This window comes from Pleurodeles waltl, chromosome 2_1 (genome assembly GCF_031143425.1).
Source record: "Pleurodeles waltl isolate 20211129_DDA chromosome 2_1, aPleWal1.hap1.20221129, whole genome shotgun sequence".
Classification (NCBI taxonomy): Eukaryota; Metazoa; Chordata; class Amphibia; order Caudata; family Salamandridae; genus Pleurodeles; species Pleurodeles waltl.
The window spans coordinates 285,813,935-285,820,580 of record NC_090438.1 but is presented as its reverse complement, the minus strand read 5'-3'; positions in this window follow the sequence as shown (position 1 = coordinate 285,820,580).

Sequence of the window (6,646 nt, the reverse complement as noted above, 5' to 3'; positions counted from 1 at the left end):
CACATGTGTTTAATCAGGGCAGACAACACTCTGGTCAGCACTATTGAGAACATTGGCTGAGACATTCCTGCTGCCAAGCCCACTGTCACTTGAAAGGAGCCAGTTGCCAGGAAATGGAGCACTGATAGCACTTGCACAAGAGGGGGATCCCGGTGGGGTGATGGATAGTAGAGATTAGGTAAGGCTCCAATTGAGCACACAGCTCCGTGATTGTGGTCCTGTCAAGTCTATAGGTGAGGATAAAGTGCCTGTCCTCCATTGCTGCCAAGTCCACCAGGGGTCTGTACACGGGGGATGTCTCTATCTCCTATTCATCCGCAGAGGTTGCAAACTATGGGGTAAAATAATGAGCATCAGGTCATTATCTCTAAATTCTAACCACTACAGTTCAATGCATGTTGTGATTGTAACAGTATTTTGTTGGAGATGTCCAAATGGTGCATTTGTGTACTGTGACGCAGTTAGGATCCATGGCCTGCCCCCCCCCGAAATGGCGTCCACCTGTCCTGTATGGAGGGGCAAGTGGAAATGAGGTAATTCCACTGACGTAGTACGCGGTTGCGGGAGGCGGTCGAAAAACGCCGTGCAACTCCCCATTGGTTAACATAGGGCCCTATGGGGTGCAGTGGCCAATGGTGATGTACGCCGGCGGTGAAGGTATGCACCGCCGCAGACGTCACCGCCATTTTCTATCTGTTCACTCACTTGCGACCTCACCTTCAACAGGAGAGGACCTACACTGCATGTGCTGCTGTGACCTGTGTCTGGAACTGACCATGACTCGTGTGACTGGGGAAAGGGCCCCTGCCTTAACCTCGGCGGAGTTGGAGAGACTGGTGGATGGGGTCCTACCCCAGTACCGAATGCTGTATTGGCCTCCAGACCAACAGGTGAGTACAGCGTGAGTACAATGCATGGGGCGTGTATGCATGGAGTGCTGTGTGTGAAGGCCTCATGTAGGGGGTGGGTGGTGGATGGGCCCTGGGCAGCCTGCAGCATGTATGGTGGGCCATGTCTGTGCTAATGGGGATGGGAAGGGGCATGGTGGGCCACGAGTGTAACAGGCAGAACGGTCGGACTAATACCTTTCCCTGTGTCCATTTCCCTGCAGGTCAGCGCACATCAAAAGAAGGGAATATGGTGTGCCATCGCCAAGGACGTGCGGACCCTGGTGGTCTACAGCAGGCGGAGCACCCACTGTCGGAAACAGTGGGAGGACCTGACACGCTGGGCACAGAAGACCGCGGAGGCCCAGTTGGGGATGGCCTCTCAACGAGGAAGGGGTGCCCGTCGAACCCTGATCCCCTGATGGTCCGCATACTGGTGGTGGCCTATACAGAGCTGGATGGGCGCTTGGGGGCATCACAGCAGCCACAAGGGGGTGAGTACAGTTCCCCAATATACAACTTGCGCCGGGTGGGGTGGGATCCGGGTGGGGGCCCCGTGGGTGCCCCTAGGCCAGGCCTAGTATCGCAGGGTTTGTCACATGTTGGGCAGGGTTCTGATGTGAAAGTACTCCAACCTAGCTAGTAGGCATCCACTACTGGGCAGGGGTCTGTGGGTCTCAGGTATGCTGTAATTGGCGCTAGGTGTCCCTATCCATGGCCTGGTGACTTGCATTGTGACTGGTAGTGCATTGCCTAGTGCTTAGGGCTGTTCCCTGTGTGTGAGTGTGTTGTGTACGCCTACTGTGGTGTTGTTGGCGCCATTGACCAAGTATATCCTTTGTGTCTCCCCCTCCCCTTTTTGTTTTGTCACCCTGTCCTTATGTACATTAGCATCATCTGGCAGAGGAGCAGAGGCACTTGCGACAGAGGGAGCTGCATCCCACAGGACCCAGGAGGCCGAATCCACCAACGGTGAGGGCACCAGTGGGACGGAGGGCGAGGGGAGCACTACGGCAGAGACAGAAGGGAACAGTTCGGACACAGATACCTCCTCCGATGGGAGCTCCCTGGTGGTGGCTGACACTTCAGTGCCCACCTCACTACAGGTGCAGCCGCTACCCCCGGTACCGGCACCGTACTCCCAGCAGCCCCTCAGCGAGTTGCCTGTGCCCGCTCACCCAGGAGGGTGGGCATCTCCTTCGCCCCAGACACCTCAGGCCCTGCCCCAGTTAGCCCTGCTCCCCTGAGTGAGGAGGCTATTGACCTCCTGCGTTCCATCTCTGTTGGGCAGCCAACCATGGTGAATGCCATCCAGGGGCTGGCAGCCCAAATGCAACAGACAAATGCATTCCTGGAGGGCATTCACACTGGCATGGCGGGCCAACATAGATCAATCCAGGCTCTGGCCTCCTCTCTGATGGCAGCCATTGTCCCTGTTTCCAGCCTCCTCCCTCCAACTTCCTCTACCCAATCCCATTCCCCTCATCCCCAACCTAGCCCAAGCACAGTCAGACCAGCATGCACCCAGGTCAACACACAAAAGTGGACATGGCAAACACAAGCACCACACTTCATCCCACAGGCACTCACACAAACAACATCCAGAAACAGACATACCAACATCCACTGCCTCCACTGTGGCCCCCTCCACCTCATCGTCCATCTCCCTCCCAGTTTTGTCTCCACTCACACCTGCATGCTGTACTTCCTCATCCACTACTCCCATCACTAGCATACCTAACAGCACACGTACCTCACTGACAGTCACCATCCCCACTTCCATGCACACGTCCCCTGTGTCCTATCCCACTGTGTCTGTGCCCCTCTTCCCAAAGTACACAAACGGAAGCACTCAGACACCCAACAGCCATCCACCTCACAACAACATCCAGCCCATGCACCTGCACCCAAACACAGCAGACTGGCACCTCCTACAACCACTCCCTCTTCCTCCACTCCAAAACCATCTTCCTCTTCTCGCCCCAATGTCCCTAAGAAGCTTTTTCTCACAAATATTGACCTCTTCCCTAGCCCTCCCCCCGTCCCTCACGTCAGGCCAGGGTGGTCAAAACCCAGGCAAGCACCTCAGCCACCCAGTCCACAGGCACAGTAGTGTCCACAGCTACTCCAGGTGGGAGAGGATCCTGTGGCACCAGGCAGCCACACTGAAAGGGTGCCTGCACCAAGTGCTGCAAAGAAGGGCAAGGAGGAACCCCCAGCTGCTGCAAGGAAGGGCAAGGGGCCTGCACTAGCAGGCAGAAAAGACAAGAGGCCTGGTGCTGGGACTCAGTCAGGGCCCCCACCACCAACCATGGTGGTTCAGCCATCCGAGTCTGCAGGGGAAGGGCTGGAACCTCCCCCCACCAATGCCAGCACATCCACCAGCACCGCCGCCAGCAGCAGCAGCCCCAGTGGGCAGCCGTCCGAGGCTGCAGGGGAAGGGCTGGAGCCTCCCCCCACCACTGCCAGCTCCACCATTAGCAGCACCACTGCCACCACTGAGCAGCCATCACCGCGGGCGGACAGTGTGTAGTCCTGAGTCCATGGGCTGTTGTGCAGCCTGGCCCCTGAAAATCCTGTGGGTCTGACACCCATGTGAGAGACTGTGACCATGCACTCCCCAAGATCTGCATCACAGGGCACGATGCCTCCTCCAGAACCAGTAGAGAAGCCATCCACTCACCCCATCCTCCACAGGATGAAGCTCACTGGGCACAATGCCCCCTCCAGAACTAGTGGAGAAACCATCCACTGACTCCATCCTCACGCATGTTGTGCCCTCCAGAGCCAGTGGGCAAGTTACCCACTTGACAGACTGTGGCCTTGCACTCCCCAGGATCAAGCACAGGGCATGTTGGCCCCTCCAAGACCAGAGGCGTTGTACCATCTTCCGGCTGAGGTGCCCCCCCATTCCCCGTCCCCTGGAGGTGCCTGGCTATTTTTTACCTGATACCCTTGCAGTGTGCTCTCCGTGTTGTAGCAGGAGTGCAGAGTAAGGTGGGGCCTTGGACTATGTGATGTGGCCCTGTGGCCCACGGACATTGAGGACTGGGCAGTGTCCCTACATTTGTAAATATGTATATACTTTTTGATTTGGATGCATGTATTTATACTATTTTATCTTATTACACTCACTTTAATCAATTCCTTTTGTCCTTGCTAGGAGGCAGTACTCACCGTGGTCGCCTTCGCCGGTGTTGGTGTTCGTAATGGAGCAGAAGGTAGAAGAGCATGGGGAACACATGCAACTCGGGCTCCATGGCGGCGTGGTTATTCCCTGAGTCTCCACAGGTGAGTTTTCCCTTCTGTGTTTTGTTTCCGCCAGGCTTTTGATGTTGTTGGTATCGCCCCGGAAAAGGTGGCGGATTGGTGTCTCATAATACAGTGGACGGAAAATTGTCTTCCGCCTGGCTGTAGGCCGTTACCGCCATGGTGCCTATTGGTTTCGTCCTGGCGGTCGGTGTGTTAAAGTGGCTGTCTGAGCGGTTTCCGCCGTGGTCATAATTTCATATTTATTACCACCGGCCTGTTGGTGGTATTACTGCCACTTTATCACTGACCGCCAGGGTCATAATGAGGGCCTATGTACCCTTTAGTGACTCTCACACCTGCAGGGCTTTCTGTAACTTTTGTGACTATCACACTTATGGGACTTCCTTTGAGCTTGGACATCCTTGTGCACAGCTGTGATGTTATTTTTTCACTTTTTTAAGTCTTTTTTTTATAATTATTTTTATTGGTATCAACAGTTGTTCACAATAGTACATTCTACACAAGGTTTTGCAGAGGATCGCATTGTGTCTCGTAGTTACGTAATAATTGTCAATGTATCATCAACACATTATCTCATTTTTAAATTTATGCCTCTCTCCTCATCAACAATCTACAATATATGCTTTGTCCCATAGCTGTAATGATGGATGGCAGGTCCATGATTCCTTCCCCACACCCTCCCCGTTGGCTCCCGGTCATCACCTGGTCCTATAGGCCTCACATTGAGACCAGATTTTACTTTACTTCTGGGGGGAACCCACGGCTCAAATAAATCACCTGTTCTGCTTACTGGCACCAGTCAAGTTATTTTCCCAGTCCTGAATACCTGATGGCTTGGCCACTCCCCATGCCCTCGTTATGTCTCTTTCAGCTACCCCTGCCGCTAGCATTACCCACATCCACTGATACTGCTGCCACCGTTTTTCACCCGCTATTTGCAGTATTAACCAACGGGCCTCCAGCAGAACCATCAGGCCAGTGACCCGAGTCATGGTACCAGCCACTTGCTGCCAGAAGTCTTTTATGTGCGGGCAGCTCCACGGGATTTGAAAGAATGAGCCATCCATGCCACAGCCCCTTATACAATGCTGACTCACTCCGGCCCGTATGGAATAGCAAAGAGCGGTCTGATCTATGTAGGATTCTAAGTTGTATTAGGCGGAATCAAGCCCTAATTCCCACTACTTGTGGACTCTGTAGGGCCTCCTGCCAGCCCTCCTCTTCTATTGCTCCTAAGTCACCCTCCCAAGCCTCTTGCAGAGACTGTTCAGGGTCTGGGGAGTTATTCATAAGTTTTTATAGGTGATGGAGATTGCCTTCTCTGGTAGCGGCTCTGATAGCAGTCAGCCTTCGAGCGGAGCCGACTATGGGAGCTGTTCGCCCACCTGGATATGTTTCTTTAGTGCGTGCTTCAGTTGAAGTCTATCGTCACCCCCATTGTATATTCCTTTCGTAGGTCCTCAAAGGAGACCGGACTCCCAGCTCTCCATATGTCCCCCAGATGTTCTATTCCAATAAGACCCCAGCGGCAAAGCCCTTTTAAACTATGGAGTTCGCTAGGCTGATCACTAGTCCAGAGAAGGGTCATGTCTGTTAGTCTGCCCTCCCATCTCAGGAATTTGGAGGCCTCCCTCCACGCTCTTGCCACTGACTCCATGTGGCTCGGGAGAAGGCCTTCTCTTTTCTTTTCATACAGCACCGAGAGGTGCCCTCCCCCTCCCATGGAAGCTCGATCTACTCTATAGGCCGGTTTTTCCTTGTCCACGAACGCCCACCCGTTCACCAAGATCAATTGAGCTACCCAGGAGTATGCTTGGATGCGAGGTATTGCCAGGCCCCCTTCAAATACTGCCCCCCTCTAGTGCCCCGGTGCAGGGCAAAGGCACAGGATGTCACCCCGTTGACCCTCACCTGTGCTCGAGGGTCACTGTACAGCAGTTGGATCCATGGACATATTTGTGGGCCTAAGCCCAGTCTTGTTAGGAATCCCCTAAGGTAGGCCCATTCGATGCTGTCAAAGGACATCTTTGCGTCAAGCGCGAGCAATGCTGCCTCCTCTGCCCCCGGAGCACCTGTCTCATGCAGGGTCCCTTGTAGGCGCCTCAGATTCAGTCCAGTGTTTCTGTGCTGCATAAAACCTGTTTGGTCACGACTGATCAGGACTCATTTCTGGTCGAAGTCTATTCACTAGAATTTTACCCAATACTTTAACCTCGAGGTTTAACAGCGATATAGGCCTATATGAGACACATTCCGTTGGTGGCTTGCCCTCCTTGTTTTATGACAATAGTTACTATCCTTTGATTTAGAGGCAATACACCTGCCTTAGTTGCCTGGAACATTGCTCACATATGTGGTGCTACAGTATTTGCCATACCCTTGTAGAGCTCTACCGGTAGCCCATTTGGGCCCACGCCTTCCCTGAGCTTGTCTCCATGATTGCCCCTTGTACGTCCTCGACCGTTATGTCTTGGTCAAGTACCTCC